An 18,636-nucleotide genomic window follows, 5' to 3' on the forward strand; every position below is an offset into this window, starting at 1 on the left:
TATACTCCATTTTAACAAGACTACAAAGACAGCATTAGTAGAGTTTCATCTTGGGAAATTACAGCAAAATTACAATTTCTTCCTTTGTAGTATGAAGAGGGTCCAAAATCTTGTGCAAGAGACAATTAAATGTTATTTTAGGAGGCAGGATTAACTTTTGTTTAAATTTTTAGTTTGTGTCCGATAAGAATAGAAACAAAATAATACATAAATAATTGTAATTAGAGAGAAACCTGCTTCTCAGTGAAGTTAAAGTTTTAGCTTTCAAACTACGGAAAACATAAATACAGATTCTTAAGAGATGTATTCAGAATTCAACTGAAGGCCACATAGGTAGGACATCCCTATAAAACTGAAGATATACTTTCAATCCTAATATCAATTCTGACTTACTGTATCTGCATCGTGGTTTGTTTAAATGCACTACCTGTTCCTGGGTCACAGTCCCACAGAATTTGCTTTTGAGAGATTTATAAACAAATGTAAATAAATGTGTTGATGTCACAAAAATCAGGAAGCCAGCATATCCTCGTGGCCCGCGTCGCTTCCCGCAGCTCCCATTGACCGGGAATGGTGAACCGTGGCCACTGGAAGCTGCGAGTGGCCGTGCCTGTGGACAGTCAATGTAAACAAACTGTCTCACAGTCTGCCAGGGCCGCGTGTGGCCCATGGACCACAGGTTGCCCACCACTGCTTTATGCTCTTCAATTAATCCTACTGAAGTCATATTAGAAAAAGTTAAGCATGTGCTTAAGTCCTTGGGGACTGGGGCTCTAAGGATAATCCTGCAGACCTTTAAGGAATCTAAAATTTTGAAATCAATTTCTATATTCTTGCTGTTTCTCAAAGTCCCAACTAAAAACAATGTACCTTTTAATAAAAAAAATTGCCAGTAAGATTCCAATGAAAGTTTAGTTTAACAAATAAGAGGCTATCAAAGTACTTAATAAATATCAACCAATCCTCAACAAAATATTAAACCAATTATACACACAGGAAAACTAAACCACAGAAATCTAATCCAGAGAAATAATCTGAGTCCTAGTACTCTCATGCAAATATGCTAAAGAAGTATTTACCATCCCCAATATTTTTCTCTGATATCCTAAGGTATTTCCCAGATCACTAAAGTCATTCCAAATGCAGATGACCAAAAATATATAGATGGTTTTAGTACTTGGAGTCCAGATTACTGAGGGACTACCCAGATATTAAGTCAGACATTTGGAAACACATTGGTACACTGGACCTTAAAACAGAGTGTCAGAAATGTTGAGATTTCAAACTAAGTCTCATGGACAATTTTTTAAATTTAAAATTTGCTGGATTTATTTATAGATTTTACTGTGTTAATCATCCTCATAATAATATCCAAGCTCCTCAAAAACATTAATGAATTTAGCCTTAAAACACCTTGTGAGGTAAAGTATTACCAACCCCATTTTACAGATGGAGAAACAGAGAAAGGTAAAGTGACTCACACAAGGTCACCAAGAAAGACCTTCTGATTCCCAAGGAACTCTAGTGGTAAAGATGTTACTTAGACAACAGACGATTTTCATATCACCTTTAAGGTATAGGATATTGTTTGTTTTAAACCAAGTGTTGCAGAGTATACCTCAGATTCTGCTTTTGTGACCCTAGTCATATTGAAACTACCACCTAAAGGGGCAAGATATACCCCTTTGCTTTTTGATATTTGCACACAAATCCAATTAGCATTAGAAACGTAGACAACAGAATCAAAAACAGAAACCTATGGAAATTACCAGAATTCTAATCAAGAAAACCCCATAAGTTTACCACAGACCCTTTAGCCATCCCCAAATTATTAAAAATATATAACTGAGTGAAATAATATATGGATTTAAATTTTAAAAATTCATATTATAGCAATATGTTGGTCCAGTAATGCATGCCCTGTCCTATTAATGCACTACTTGTGTGGTTTAAGTCACTCAAGCCTTTGGCCTCACCACACACAAGGTATGCCTTGCAGGGCTGTTAATGCATACCTTCGAAGTCTTATTGCTTAGCTGATACAGATATAAAGAACAAATTATCTATTCTTCCATAGCAGTGCAAAGTAATATTCGTAAAGTTAAAACTATTCATGCACTGAAAAATGGTTTGCTACTGGAATAGTATTTCACATTTGGCTCTTAAAATCCAGAAGGTTCCAGTAATATACTAAAATGGGAACTTGCATCTCATTAAAGTAGGGACAGCAGGAGTTTGAATTTACAAATTTCTATTTACCTTTTGTAATTTTAGTTTAACATACTAAAAACATGACAAGTTTCCTGAGATTTGTGGCTTTCAATTTTGCATTCAATATATCAACTACTAAAAGAATGCTTCCTTGCTTCTCCACCTCCCCTCCCCCATCTTCTTTATGATGATACTAAAAGGTTCATATGTCATTTGGGACAGGAAGAAAGAAAGACTAGGTACTGTAGTTTCACTTAAATGTTTATGTACAGTATGAGAGTTTTTACACTTTACAGTATATATATTTAATGAGTTAACAACAAAAAAAGATTCGTATGCTGAAAAATTACACATGGGCAAGAAAGCTTTACATCTGAAGAAGCAAAGTAACAGGTTTTAATCTTGTCTGGATAATTCCTTGAACAGTAACATCAAAATGTTAAACTAGTATTCCCAAACTACCACCACCATCTCCAGTAAAAAAAAAAAAAAAAAAAAAAAAAGTATTTTGTCAAAGATTAACCTGTCATTCACAAAAGCAATGACTAAGAATTTAGTTAGGATTATTTTAATCTTTTGTCTTTTTTTTATAAGTATTACTAGTCCTTGTGTTAGTAACAGATGTATTGCAATACATATCTAGATTAACTAGCATGGATATAGGAATTATTCCAAAACATTATTAAAACAAAAGTGAAGAGATTAATATGGCATGCATATCACATCACACAAGATACAAACACACCCCCCAAGAAGCTACTTGAGTCTATCGTCTCCCCCACCCCCACCGGTGAGAGTGGTCTCGTTCATTTGCCTTTCACACACATAGCCAGTAAAATTAATCAGCTGGGATACAGCATTTTATTCATAGTAAAATCAAGACATGTTTTGTACATGATTTTGAAGAAAACAGCCTTTCATTTAAACATAACAAGCCAGTAATGTGCTGCAGACAAACGCACTGCATGGGGTGTGGAGGACCCGAGCTGATTAGATTACCACAACATCAGCCTGGGGCCGCCATTTTTAGAATCTCTAAAGGACAAAAGAGGGAAATTACAATTTTTACTCCACATTTACCATAAGTAACTTAAAAAGTACAATGTTTATGGTCAAGCATTTAGGTATCCTACCTATGGTCACAGCCATCTCTTTCAGTTCACTGAGGTAGGTCTCAAAAAACAAAAAAGCCTTTTCGTTACTAATCCCTTTAGGATGATGTACATAAACTAAGGCTAAACATTCTTAAGTTCGACTTTAATCAAATGTAGTGTATACAATTTTAGGAACCTCAGGGCTTTTAACTACCGGACATTCCTAAATGACTGAATATAGAGGAATACAGGACCTTTCTAATCGGACTACTTATATTTCTTCTCCCCTATTTAGTACTACACAGTGGACCGTTTGTTTCTCCTCCCTTACATCTGCAGCAGTAGGGTCTACTCCACTAATGCCTTTCAATTAAAAAAAAAAAAAGATTTAGATGTGCCACACAAGGAAACAGGAATACTAGATATAAAAACTAAAACAAGGAGGCGAAGATGAGTATTTTAAATATACCTTAGGCTCCTTACCGTCGCTACAAAGGGGGTGGGGAGAATCATCCCCTTTTAAATTGACACAGAAACTCTTTAGAACTGTTTTCCGTTTGACCAGGTTACACCACAGAAGAGATGTTAAAAGGGAGGGAGGGAGAGAGGGAGGGAGATGGGGGTGTGGAAGGGAGAGAGATTAGGCCTATAACGAGCCATTTTAGCATCACAAAACAAAAATATGCAGGATAAGGGAGACTATTTCCTAAGCTTCATGCATACAACCCAATACGCAATCATACTGTTACAAATGCCTGCTCTTAAATGCTGGGTCTACAGAAATTTATGTTGTATGTCACATAATAGCCCCTCTTGGGTTTGTTTGGTTTTAATCATAATGCATAAATCCGGCATAACTGCCAAAAAAAAAAAAAATCCCCTCGGCGCCTCCAGTCACAGTAACCCGCCATATTCACAAGATATAACGACTCCCTTTCATTTTAAAACCAACCCACAGAACATGGAACACAACCCAAAGCAATTTATACAGAATCATGCACGGTTTAGAGGGGAGGGGACCTCACACCCCACCCCTCCCAGATGTAAAGCGATGCCTCCCTAACCTTTTAACTCTTACTAGGAACCCCCCTTCCCCCTCGGCAGGAACGATAATCATAACAGGAGACTCACCTGTAATGATCACAGGCCAGGCAGCAGCTCCCCCTTAGCTGAGCCCCTTTCCTATCCCAACCAAAACAATGCAACGGCCCCACTGCGGATATCCCTAGCCTGGGCAGGACGCAGCCCTCAGCTGGCTCTGGTAAAGAGGAGCGAGCACAGGGGTCCCCCAGACCGGCTCGGTACTCAGAACCCTGCAGGGACCAGCTCGGAAGCGCCTTTGCCTTGGGACCCGTGTACAAACCCCGCTGCCGCTGCTGCTCCCGTCTCCCTCCTCTCAGCCTCCTACGCTCCCTCTATGTCACTGCCTCTCTCTGGGAAAATGGCGTCCTCCGCTCTCCCCTCCCTCCCACTGCACGGGGCTCACCCGTCCCGCCCGGCAGGGGCAAGGTTACCAGGGCGAAGCCAAACGGCCGCCATTTTGCTTGTGGGCTGGAGCGCAGTCTGTGTCCGTTAAGTCCTCCCTCGTGCCATCTCCATTTAACAAAGGGGGTTTCCTCACGATATTAAATTGTTCGACGGCCGGGGCCAGGGAGCGCGACCCCGATCGAAAAATGCTAGAAAGGGGCAGCCTAGGGAACGGCAAGGGCGAGAGAACTGTGTCTGGGTGGAGGCTCGGGGCGATCGTGCACCGCAGTCCACTGGCGGTGGAGGGGCTCGGGCCCTAAATGATGCTGCGGAGGACCTAAAGCGCGGAGCGAGACCTTGTCTTCCGCAGGGACGCAGACACCGAAACCTGTCTTCAGCCTACCACCTGCGCCAGCCTACCCTCTGACCTCTTGTGAGCCTGGGCCAGCCCTCCTGACACACAGACTGGGGGAGGCGGCCAGACCGAGGCAATCTCCCCCAGGCAGAGTGAGAGGCGGGATAAGAGACTGAAGCCCATTTGGTGAACGATGGAGGGTTGCTGGCTGAGGGGATCTCCCCCTCCAGTTAGTGGAGACCTGAGGCAGGTCCGGCTGAGGAAGTCTCTCCACAAGTAACTGAAGTTTAGCCCAGGCCTGCCTCGGGGAACCTCCTCCTCCAAGGAACGAGACTGGGGCACTAGGGTCAGCTCTGCCTGCCAGGCTCCCCTTTAGCGAATGACACTTGTGGGGGCAGGTCTGGGGCAGCCCCGATGTGGACTCGCCACGGGCAGAGCAAGAGGTAAATGTGTGTGAGGCAGGCGCAAGCCCCACTGTTTATGCTGAGCTCCTGCCCTTCCCTCACATCCCCTCCCTGTGTGTGCTGCCCACACACCGCCCCGCATTCCCCGCCTGGCTTCAGCCGCTCAGGCGATGGCTGAGTGAGGGAGGGGAGGCGGCGGCGGCTGGGGTTTCATTCGACGCCCACCAGGGGCTGAGCGAGCCTCCTTCAGTGCGCAAACTCGGGGCACCACATAAAAGCTGGGCTGGCAGCTCTTTACCTTGCCTCGATGGAGCCGCCACAAGCGGGTAGCCGGAGAAGCCGCTAGCAGCGGCGCTAGAGCCTCACCTTCCCCATGCTTTGGGCACAGAGGGGCTGTAAAGAACCGCTGCTGCGGCAGGAAGGAGTCGAGAGGAAGGGATCTGGATGCAGAGGAGGCGGCTGTAACGAGGCATCGAGTATGGGGGGAGGGAGTGATTAAACGTCTTGTGGCCCTGGCGGAGTCTGAGGGTATTTTTTCCTGTCTAACTCGTGTGTGTGTGTGTCTATCTCTCTCTTTCTCTCTCCATAGGGCGCTTGGTTGGGCTGCTCGCTCGGGTTCTGCCTGTTGTTGCGCGAAATGGCGGCTGCTATCTTGGTGGGTTTGGTTTTGTTGTTGTTTTTTTTCCCTTCTTTCCCCTCCCCCACCTCTGCCTTGGCCACTTCTCCGCAGCGAACCGCGGTGAGGACTGAGTCAGGAGGGAGAGGAGGGGGGAGCGGACCGCATTGAAGCCAATCGCCAGGCTGGCTCGGCTGCCCAGGCGCGCCCGGATTGGCTGCTGCTGACATCATCTTGCAGCAGGGGCAGCCGCAGCTGGGCAGGGCTGAGGAGCTGTCGGGGGAGGCTGGTGCAAAGGGAGAAAACGGGCGCCATGATCCCGGCGCTGGGGAGTCCGTGAGGGCTCGGAGACTGAGGCAAGCTCATGGGAAGGGAACGAGAAGGCCTTGACAACCATCACCCAAGCGGTGCCGAGACCGAGGAGATAAGCGGGGGGAGCGGGCCAAGCTGTGCCTGTATTTGTAACTGCGTCAGTACAAGATGGCGTAGGGTCTCCCTGGAGAGGGACGGGAGCTGCACGTCCGCCGGAGGTCATGTGACCGCGTTGCATTCTTGTGGGGTTGTTTGGCTGCAGACCAAGTTGGCGGAGACGGCGGCTGCTGCTGGGGAGAGTCCGCGCTTCCTTCCCCGCCCCATCATCCCCGCCCCAGGCTGGAGAGTCTGGGTGGATTTTTATTTCCCTTCCCTATTACCCGTCTGTAGAAGGGTGTAGCTGGTGCTGCTGAAGAAAGTTCTCGCTTCTTGTCCTATTCTCCACCCCCAGGATGTGGCAGCTCCTTCTGGGGGAAGTTTATTCCTCCTCCACTTCTTCTCTGCATTGAGCTTGGCTGCTGCAGAGGAAAGTTCTCGTTCTTCCTGTCCCAGCCCTCTTTCCATGAGGGTATGGGGGTGGAGAGTAATGTTTTTCACAACTCCCGGACAAGGTTGTAAGGTGTCTGATTGCTGTTATCTAAATTAGGTCACATTTGCGATCCACTTTGGGTGACTAAAATGCCTGACTCTCCTTATTTCACTTGTAAGAGCAACTCCTTCTTTGTTGGTTAGATAACCTGTGGTAGTGCTTGGTGGTGTCTCCATCTTAGTGAGACACTTAACTATCCTAGTCCCCTCTGCACAGTTTGCAAATATGCTCCTTTTTGTGAGCTGCTGTGTGCTCCCTCTCAACATTGGACTGACTTGCAGAGGTGGCTTACTAAGGAAGAATGATGAAGGTCCTTCATAGGATTGACCAGTCATAAAAGTTGACTAATATTTTTTTGGGGTGTTACTAGCTTTTCCTTTGGAACAGCCTCTCTCACTCAGAGAACATGATGCAGTTAAATAACAGGTAGTTCAGACTACAGGTATAGAGAAAATCTGATTTGAAGTATTGCAATTGCACCAATGTATTAAATCTTGGATTTGCGTGCGCATATATATTTAATGAATAGTTATGTAATCCTGGTAGTCTTCTAAAGATGCCATACTTAAAACTAGACTGAACAAAAAATTAGCAAATTTAAAACTAGTCCCTCTATGGAGAAAGCATAGACTCCTCTAATGTGTTATCCCTCTTAAATTGTTCACTTATATTCTGTTTGCATCTACCTCTCTTTCCAGACAGTAGTGAGCAAGGAAGGGGAGCTTAAATATGCATTGTCTGATGTCTTATCCTGGAGGTTGTGTACTGTTGCATTAAAAATACTACAAATATTTGCTACCAACTTACACAAATCAAGACTTATCTGTAAGTCACATGGGTGGGTTGGAGTCTAGTTACATAACTAAATGTGGTCCCAGTTACAGCCTCTTAGCCTGACATATAGCCCTGGAGTGACTGGCATCTATGCTACTTTGAGAGGTAGTCTGAGTACTCTTGCATAGTTGCAAATAACTTCACTAAGGGAGAAGGGCCTCCTTTCTATCCAACATCAAATAGTGTTCTCCTTTTTTATTTTAATTTCCTACATGTAATTCAAGACAAATGCAGAGATTAGACGCTGAAATATAGATGGCTAACTTAATTATTTGAGGCTCAAAGGTTTAAGAACTTGGACTGTCCAACTTACTTCATTGTTAAGACCGCATCTCGGGGATTAACTTCTGTATTCAGTGTTCTTTATGAAAAGATGCAGTAAGTTTGAGAGGCTTTTTTTAAGGAGCATGTCAGCTGAATTTCTGGCAATGAGACTGATTGAAGGAAATGATCTTATTTTTTTAATATATTACACACACAAAATATTTTGTTCTAGAAACGTGTGATTACATTTACAAAAACATACTTGCTTAATTTAGATACTTGAAGCTAGTGGAGTTGTTGATCTATCTGGATCTGCAAAGATTTGTTCCAGAATCTCCACCACTTTACTATTCCTCTGTCCCTGCCACTACAGTAGCAGAGAATGCCTGTGCTGTTCTTAACCACAGTGCATATCTTACATTGTCATAGGAGCACAGTGAAAACAAATATACATACTTCTATTTGATTGTGGTGCTTTGGTATGTATGCCACAAGAGCTGTATAGAGCCCATATGAGCAACCTTGGCACAAACTAGGAGGGGAGGGAAAGCAGAAAAGTAACGAGGCACAAGCAGAGCCTTACAAAAAGGGGCAACAGGGCAGAGGAAAAGAGGGCCAGATAAAGGTATTTGCTCTCTTTAACAGTAGAGACTATCCCGTTTAGACTAAACTCACCTCCGCTACTGCTTGAGCTACTGCGGTACACCTCCAGTACTGCTTGAGTCAGTCTAACTTGCATTGCTCAGGAGTGGAAAAAGCTCTCTTCGCCCCCAGAAATGGGACTTTTGCACTGTCCACACCAGCTGTTATTGCAGCTTCCACTTCTTGCCAAGGTTGCCATGTTATGCCAACAGGAGAGCACTCTCCTGTCAGCATAACATATCTTTATCAGACGTGCTACAATGGCACAGCTGCATCAGTGTAGTGTAGAGTTGCCCTCAGTCCCCTTAACTTGGAATTGTACCTCTTCTTTAATGTGAAGTGACTGAATACAAAACTTTATTTGGTTAATGAGGTGCACTTAGAACTAGCTGGTGCCCCTTGGATTTCATGCTGGAGCTGAGGGTTCTGCTGCATGTAGACCTATCCCATTCTGTTATGATAGGCAGCGTTGCCTGCACAGCACTGCTTCCTTTTCTCCATCCAGCCCAGAGGGGTAGGGGGGGAAAGATGAGGGTATGACAGACATAAGGGTCCACTAACTTTTCTGTATTATATAGCATAGAGTCCTCGGGGCACTGTTGGCTCGGGAAACTTTAGTGGTACAGTGCCTCTGGAGTAATGGTGACTTGGATGGAGTGGTCTCTAGAACTTGAGAGGGGGGTAGAGGGGAGGGAGAGTAGAAAATGAAGGCTTAAATGCTCAAAAAATTAAAATACTCTTCTGAGTTGAGCATTTGTTAACATTTTTAGTTTAATATAGGTCATAGCTTAGATGTAGTAGCCTTATTAAAAATAGCAATTTTATAGTGTGGCTTTGTATTATAGAAACCTGTTGATTAACTGTAGACTAAACTGAGTACAACTTCTTAACAAAAAATGGAAGAACCAGGCTAATGGAGGAATGGGTTGTTGTGGTAGTATTTTGCTTTGAAACTGGATGGTTAAGTTACACTGCAAGCCAGTAGTGAATAAAATTGAATTTTGGGGATTACCTGAACCTGCTGAAGTGAGGGGCAGCTAGCTATTTGACTCTTCAAAACTGAAAGACGAATAGTAAAAACCCAGAGGGGAAAGATAATCTGATACTTTGCTTTCTCAGATCTCTGAATAAGATCCATTATTTCCCCCACAGGTGTCTTAAAGACATGGTAGGTAGAGGTGACCTGTTTCAGAGATAACTGCAACAACTGGATTTGTGAGCCTTCTGTCCAGAGTTGAAGTACCACTTAACTGTAATTGTTCCTCTTGTGTGTTTCTGCCATTAGGCAAGATACTAGAATGTTCCATTGGAGGTATCTGGGATTGGGTTAGAAAGATGTTGCTTATGTTGGTGTGAGCATTTTGTCTGAGTTTAAAGACCTGCTATTGAGGTTCTGACTCATGTGATTGACACCTGGGATACACTGGGCCCCAGGAAGATTTTTGGCATATGCTCAAGCCTAATCTCATTGCAATAGCAGGTTTTCTTGTGTTTATTGAGAGCAAAACAGCTTCAGTGATACAGTTTAGCAGCTTCAACCTATTAGCTGCAGAAGAGACTAGGAAAGTTTAATATGTTGTCTTACTGTAGTTTTATCCAGTCTGACCTGCTCAAAGGTGCATCCCTAACTCCTGCAATAACTCTTCTTCAGCATGATTTATTTCTTAAGTTTACACCAGGGTTCCATGTATAATGGACTAAGTTTCTGTGTAAGAAATCTGCCTATTGTTAGCTTGCTACATAAAACAAAACATTGTTGCCCCCTGCTCTTGTGCATCTATACGTGACACTTCTTCCCCTCCCCCTTTTTGACTTCCACAAAGAGTTCAGTGAATTTCTTGTGCCTGTTCCCATGATGCTGCCCTTAATGGAGGGAGACCCTTCTAGAATAGAGACAGCATGAACCATGATACTGCAAAACAGCCTTAAGAGAAGTATGTGGTGGGGCATCTCAGAATTCTAGGTATGGGCTAAGTAAGGAGAGACTTGAGCAAAAGGTTGTAAACTGCTCCCAGATCTCAACTAGCTCTAGCGTTCTGCAGGAGATAGTCAGCCACTGGTGTGCAGGGGGTTCAGTATAGTTTTGGAGTTGGGGAGGCTTGCATAAGGTAATGACAGAGCTTCTCTGCCCTACTAAAGCTGTTTGCACGTGTCTCTCCTTTATCGTATGTGCATAACCAAAACCAATATTGGTAGAAAATCCAAACATTTGCCCATTTTAGAAGTTTTTTGCCAGGTGTCAATGCTTAAGTTATAATGTGAACATACCATAATTTATGGCAGGGGTGGGAAAACCTTTTGGGCTGAGGACCATATCTGGGTGGAGAAATTGTATGCAGGGTTGGGGTGTGGGAGGGAGTGCAAGGTGTGGTGTGTAGGAACAGGCTCAGGGCAAGGTATTGGGGTAGAGAAGGGGTGTGGACTGCAGGAGGGAGCACAGGGTTGGGGTGCGAGATGCAGGAGGGGTTCAGGGTCTGGCCCAGTGCCGCTTACCTAAAGTGGGTCTGGGGTGGCAGCAGCATGCACCGGGGCCAGGGCAGGCTCTCTGTATGCCTGCCCTGGCCCCACGCTGCACTGCTCCAGGAAGCAGCCAGCACCATGTCCCTGTGCGGCCCCTGGGGGAGGGGGGGCGGGCCACAGGGTTCCATGTGCTGCCCTTGCCATGCCTCCAGGTACCTCCCCCCAAGCTCCCATTGGCCGCAGATCCCCATTCCCAGCCAATGGGAGCTGTGGGGGGGCAGTGCCTGGAGGCAAGGGCAACACACAGGGCCTTCTGCGCTGCCTCTCCTCTTCTCCCCCCCACCCCCCCACAGGAATGTGGTGCTGGCTGCTTCTGAGAGTAGCGCAGGGCCTACAGCACCACAGGGAGCAAGTCCTGCAGCCTGGATCCGGCCCGCAGGCCATCATTTACCCACCCCTGATTTATGGTGTGTGAAGAATATTTTATTTTAGAAACTTCAGTAAAAGAGTAACTTACGTTAATCTAACTTAACAGCGGATAAAATTTGTCAATTTGTGTGGTTCTAATGCATCCCCTGTTGAAAGGGGCCTGGGTTCATATTTTGTGTTAAGAAGGAAATGTAAATGGCTGTTCAGGTATTAAATGAAAACTTTTTTGTGTTCTCAAGCCCTGGGTGCTGAAAACGGTCTCTGAACTAGGATGAATAGCAGAGCAGCCATCAGTAGATCAAAATCCTGATGCATGCTAGTGTGTCAAGGATTTTTGATCCTAAACATGACAACTCATTCATTTGACTGGTAGATACCCCTCTTCTCCCCCCCCCCGCCCCCACTGTCTCACTTTGAGACAATTTTGTTTTTCCTTCCACCTTACTATAGGGCTGCAGTCTAATTCTGGGCTCTCAAGTCAGAGCTTTTTGCCTATTCCTCCAAAAAGGAGCTATGGCCCAAATTAAGGACAGCTGTACAGCTTTCATTTGGTTTAGCTAGTAGTGTCTAGGCAAGACACTTTCACTCTCACAGATCATCTAAAGGCAAGGAACCAAGCTTCTAGGCCCTCTCTCAAACTAGAGAACTATCGTGTTTTAAACTGTTACATACTGAACTATAGGAGCCATACTGACTTGTGTTCTGAGCCAGACCTACTTTACCAGTGTCTACATAAGCACGGTTCTAAACAATTTCTGGCACACTGTAACTAGGACTTTACCATACTAAACTGATCAGGCTCTTAAGGTTTATTTGTATGGGGCCATGCAATTGATTTGCCTTCACTTTCCTGAAGGTGTGAAGTCAGCACATAAATTAAAGGATGTTAAAGCTGTGTATGGTCTCAGTAGTAAAGTGTCCTGAACTAAAACTACTTTATTCCTGAGTGAGAGATCCACTCAAGGGTTTTAACACCTTTTAATATATGTGTATTAACTTCATACCTTCAGTTGACTTGCCTTATTGTAGACAGGGCCTTAGGCTTAGTCTATACTAGCCCTTTTGCCAGTAGGGGGTGAAGAAAAAACACCCCTGATCAACATAAGTTTCACTGACAAAAGTGCCAGTGTGAACAGTGAGTGCTATGTCAGCAGGAGACATAGCTACCATCGCGTGTTGGGGGTGGATTTAATTATGCCAGCAGGAGAGCTCTCTCCAGCAGCATAGCACAGCTACATGGGAGACCTTACAGCAGCACAGCTGTAGCAGTACCGATGTGCCTCTGTAAGGTCTCCAGTGTAGAGACCGCCTTAGAGGGGTAACTTATTACTATTTTAACTAGGTTTATTTGCCACTTAATCTTCTCATTAAATCTCAAATCAATTATTTTGGTGAAAGTTTTTTCACTTCCAAAAGATAATTTTGTTTCACTAATACGTACTATTTGCATTTGTAGTTCAACTTTAAAACTACTTTTCAGTGGTTACCATTCCAGAGTGACATGCTGGAACAAATTCACATGCATATAAAGGCATAGCCTACAGTTGTTTTTAGGCTCTATTTTTAAACTTGTTCTAATAGGTTGAGCAATGTTAACAAGTTGTATTCCACAGTCCTGTTGGTTGAAGGAAAAAACCACACTTCATGTAGGAGCCAGACTGTCTGGATTCAGCCAGCTAGCTAGCCACTCTATTTTCTTAATCTCTAGTGCTGGGACTACTGATCCTTGTCCTCAAAGACAACAACTAGAAGAGCTATGTTGATTTCTGGTACAGAAGGGGAGAAAATGACTGGATAGATAGTTTTCAGAGTAGCGGCCAGTTTGTCTGTATCCACAAAAAGAAAAGGAGTACTTGTGGCACCTTAGAGACTAACAAATAGTGTTGTCTTTTACCAGTCAAGTGACTAAAACTTTATCCTAAAGGAGTAACCCTCTTCCTTTTTTTTTTAATTGGGAAAAAAAAAAGAGAAGAAAAACCATCTAACTGCTGTGTGCAAAGTGCCAAATCTCACATTTAGGTATAACTAGTTCTGTTATAAAAGCAAGGGAAATTCCTTTGTTTAGCGTGCGTGCTCATTTGTGTCTCATCCACTGCTTCTAATGTCATGGATCTGAGCTTTATAAAAAATGACACCTTTCATCCTAATGAGCCTTAAAGCACTCCATTTTACTAAAATGCAGTAGCTATTAATGCACAGCATGATTACACCACTGTAAACGTAACTGAAGACTGTTAATGAAGGCTACCTAATAGAAACTTCAGTGGGAGTCTAAATGGACAGAAGGCAAACGTACATACTGATTCCTGTCCAGATAAAACTTTTTTTATGGTTAAAAAAATAAAAATGCATAGGATTGATATAGGTGGTTAAGACTTTGGTTTAGTGTCTAACCTGAATATGGACCCTAGAGTACAGTATAACCTCTGTCACCATTAATTCAGAGTAGAAAGACTTCTTCTGATGTGCTGTTCAACCTTGCCCTAGGCCTAGCTGCTGAGATCTGACTGAACCTCATCACAAGGGGAGCTGGTGACTGATCTCTAGATAATGTGTTCTGGAGTTTGTGGTAAGAGGTTTCTGTTAGGCTTCTGTAAAGTGAGCAGAAAAAACTGACTGATAGCCATGCCACTTAAATGTGAAGAGGTTCAGGTCTGCTTAAGTTCTTCTTATAAGGACATTCTGAAACTGCTGAATATGAATACAGTATATAAAATTAACATGCTGACAATTCTCAAGTGAACCTATCCAGTCCCCCACCACTCTTAATTCATCCATCCCCTTATTCAGGTTTAAAAATTTAAATGAAAAGAAAAGCTTCATTTTTTAACTACACCCAAGACATTAACTCAGGCTTTGCCATAGTGATAAGGAAAATAAATCCTAAAATTAAAGGTCTAGCCTGGAGAATATTCAGCCTCCATGTGCTCTATTCCAGTGCAGGGTGTGTTACCATAGTCCTGAAGATGCCCTAGGTTTACGCTAGGTGCTGTACAAATATAGATAGACCTTGCTTCTACTTCCATTTCAATTGCACAACTCTTCCTTTATTTTAATGTTAGCTATTGGTACAGACGAGCAGCTGCTACCTAACTCATGTAAGCCAAATGTTAGTGCTTACACGGGGAAACTTGCTATTGGGCCTGCTGTAGCTGTTGTTGGCAAACTAAAGTGAGGACAGGGGATTTGGGGGAAAAACAAAGTATTTGTATAGACTATATATAAAGACTTTTTAAACAATTCATAAACTTCAACTCTAAAAGTATAGACAAATAAGATACATTGAACTCCAATGTGTTTGGTTATGCGAACAATATATTTAAAATATCAAACCTTTTATGAATGAGTTTTTTCCTTTTGTCTTCTTTCTAGCTTCTCTGATGGAGACCATCAGAGCCAAACTGTTCATGACTCCATAATTTTGAATGGATTACTTCTGTTAGTGGTTACAAAATAACTTTTTTTTTTTTCAAATTGCAATCCATATTTCTTAAAATATTTAGCTCTTATGTAAAAAGTAGGGAAAGGGACTTACGATGCTAACACGTCCCCTTTTTCAGATCTGCTTTCACATGTTCCAGTGTATAAAGTTAAGGATTTTTAGTAGGTTACTAGCTCCTTAAATAACAGGAAGCATGTGGCTTCTTGTAAGAATTTTTTTCTATAGTGAAAGGTTAAGCACCAATTATACAGACATGGTAGCTACTGCAAGGAAACTTGCATCCTGTTTACAATAGCAAGTATATCTAAACCTGTTCAGTGAACATTTGTCACATGTTTGCAACAAGCTATTTCTAAAAACTTTTCAGATATTTTAATATCACATCTGTTCAGTGTTTGCCTTACTGTAATATCTGAAACCTTTAAAGGATGGCAATACTACACAACAGCAGTAAAAATTTGGTGGAGGTTGCAACTGAAAGCCTCCAGTTTGTATGTGGGTATGAGGGAAATAGAACCTACTTGGAAATTATGTGCTTTGGTAATATGCCTTCAAGTAATATGTGAGTGCCCTTCAAACATGGTTCGCTGAAGGGAATTCTAGATATGGCATTTGTTATACTGCATTCAGCACTAGCCTACAATAGAATAAAACCAAAAAACAGATTATTCCAAAACTGCAAATCTAGTGCATTGGTAATGGCAGCAGAAAATGTCCCTATATCAAAGTAGGCATCTGGTTCTCCTTTTAGTTCAGTCCCTCTTGAGCACTCTTCTCAAATCCTGTGAGTCTAGTCCAGCAGTCCTTGCTCCAGCAAAATTCATCTTGGCCTCAATGGAAATTTTGTCCGAGTAAAGACTGTCTGAAGGGCCAAAGCAAAACAACTCAATGTTTGATCTCTTAATTAAAAGATGTCTACTACTTTTGTGTATTAAATTTTTCCAACACTATTAGTCCTGCTAACTTTTGGCCTCTTGGCCACTTTTTCCTCTGTATCAATGAGTTACACACTAAAAAGGACTTCAATAACAGACTAATGCTTGCAGTGTAGCTATTACAGTGGGGGTCAGTCATCTACATTTTAAATAATGCCTGTAGACCAGAAAGGCTCCAAAAAAAAACCATTAGGGTCTGTATACACTCATACTATTCATAGAAAAATCTTATCTAAACAAAAACTCTCTGAAGTTCTTTGGCTGTGCAGATAATTTTAATTTTTATTAAGTATTTGACTGCAGTCCCCTCAGGGCAGGGCTAAGCATGCTGTCAGTCCTTAACAAAATTACTTTGGGCCACATTGTACCATCCACTGTTTGGGTGCATGATACAGTGAGCCAGAGAATCCTGACCTTAAGGTATGTATGGATGGGGTGTATGGCCCCATCTACACTACAAACTTTAGGTGCCTTGGTCAGGGGTGATCTGCATAGCTGTACCAGCAAACATCTCTAGTTCAGATACTATTATACCAGCAAAACTGCATTTTGACAGTATACCTTATTTTGCTGGAGTGGGACTGGGATAAAGTGCAGTTCTCCTGTTACAAGCTGCGTACACACTAGGACTGCTTTGCTCATATAGAATACTTTATACTAGGAGCACTTTACTAGTACAACTTGGCCTGAGTCATTTTAGTAGGGTTTTTCTACCTTACTCCATGGAAACTCCTTTGTGATCCAGGCTAAAATAAAGTGTAGATGAAGGGGAGTGATGCAAAAAGTATCATTTTCCTTCCCTCCCTCACAGCTTTCATAGTTTAATGTTTTTCCAATCAACTCTTACTCATCCAGTCTTTGTGCTGAGGAAGGATGCTGGGTGTAGCAGCTGGTTGGCAGCTCTGGTCAGTAGCTTCTTCAAGAGCCCTATTGCTAGATGTGGGAGCTGGTGTGAAGACACAGGGCCTCAAGCTTGGTAACTTACACCTCTGTGATTCTTGAACTGATCAGGTGTAGACTTTGCTCACCAATACAGTATGACATAGTGCTCCCTGTATAAAAGGAACTCCTGATACTATGAACCAATTTAGTTTTCAGATATATATATATATTTTTTTTGAGACACTTGACAATTTGCGGCAGCTTAATATTAAGGGGAAAAACACAAGAGGTGCTGGAACATTTTCAATTTTTTTAGGCCCCCAGATTTGTGGGGATGGGGATTCTTGGTGTTAAGGGAAGTCTTTCCATTAAAGTGTATATTTTCATAGAATATCAGGGTTGGAAGGGACCTCAGGAGCTCATCTAGTCCAACTCCCTGCTCAAAGCAGGACCAATCCCCAACCTCATCATCCCAGCCAGGGCTTTGTAAAGCCTGACCTTAAAAACTTCTAGGGAAGGCGATTCCACCACCTCCCTAGGTAACGCATTCCAGTGTTTCACCACCCTCCTAGTGAAAAAGTCTTTCCTAATATCCAACCTAAACCTCCCCCACTGCAACTTGAGACCATTACTCCTCGTTCTGTCATCTGCTACCACTGAGAACAGTCTAGATCCATCCTCTTTGGAACCCCCTTTCAGGTAGTTGAAAGCAGCTATCAAATCCTCCCTCGTTCTTCTCTTCCGCAGACTAAACAATCCCAGTTCCCTCAGCCTCTCCTCATAAGTCATGTGTTTTAGTCCCCTAATCATTTTTGTTGTCCTCCGCTGGACTCTTTCCAATTTTTCCACATCCTTCTTGTAGTATGGGGCCCAAAACTGGACACAGTACTCCAGATGAGGCCTCACCAATGTAAAATAGAGGGGAACAATCACGTCCCTCGATCTGCTGGCAATGCCCCTACTTATACACCCCAAAATGCCATTGGCCTTCTTGGCAACAAGGGCACACTGTTGACTCATATCCAGCTTCTCGTCCACTATAACCCCTAGGTCCTTTTCTGCAGAATTGCTGCCGAGCCATTCAGTCCCTAGTCTGTAGCAGTGCATGGGATTCTTCTGTCCTGAGTGCAGGATTCTGCACTTGTCCTTGTTGAACCTCATCAGATTTCTTTTGGCCCAATCCTCTAATTTGTCTGGGTCCCTCTGTATCCTATCCCTACCCTCCAGCATATCTACTTCTCCTCCCAGTTTAGTGTCATCTGCAAACTTGCTGAGGGTGCAATCCACACCATCCTCCAGATCGTTTATGAAGATATTGAACAAAACCTGCCCCAGGACCGACCCTTGGGGCACTCCACTTGATACCGGCTGCCAACTAGACATGGAGCCATTGATCACTACCCGTTGAGCCCGACAATTGAGCCAACTTTCTATCCACCTTATAGTCTATTCATCCAGCCCATACTTCTTTAACTTGCTGGCAAGAATACTGTGGGAGACCGTGTCAAAAGCTTTTCTAAAGTCAAGGGAACAACATGTCCACGCTTCCCCTCATCCACAGAGCCAGTTATCTTGTCATAGAAGGCAATTAGATTAGTCAGGCATGACTTGCCCTTGGTGAATCCATGCTGACTGTTCCTGATCACTTTCCTCTCCTCAAGTGCTTCAGAATTGATTCCTTGAGGACATGCTCCATGATT

General features: G+C 43.3%; 1 long non-coding RNA gene across 1 annotated transcript; it reads left to right on the forward strand.

Annotated features, from left to right (window-relative positions):
- The first annotated feature begins 4,441 nt into the window (after positions 1 to 4,441).
- Positions 4,442 to 15,571, forward strand: LOC119565073. Its single transcript, XR_005223791.2, has 2 exons — positions 4,442 to 5,570; positions 6,121 to 15,571. It is a non-coding gene; the product is annotated as an uncharacterized LOC119565073 (long non-coding RNA).
- The last annotated feature ends 3,065 nt before the right edge of the window (positions 15,572 to 18,636 follow it).

This window comes from Chelonia mydas, chromosome 1, assembly GCF_015237465.2.
Source record: "Chelonia mydas isolate rCheMyd1 chromosome 1, rCheMyd1.pri.v2, whole genome shotgun sequence".
In the NCBI taxonomy this organism is placed as follows: domain Eukaryota; kingdom Metazoa; phylum Chordata; order Testudines; family Cheloniidae; genus Chelonia; species Chelonia mydas.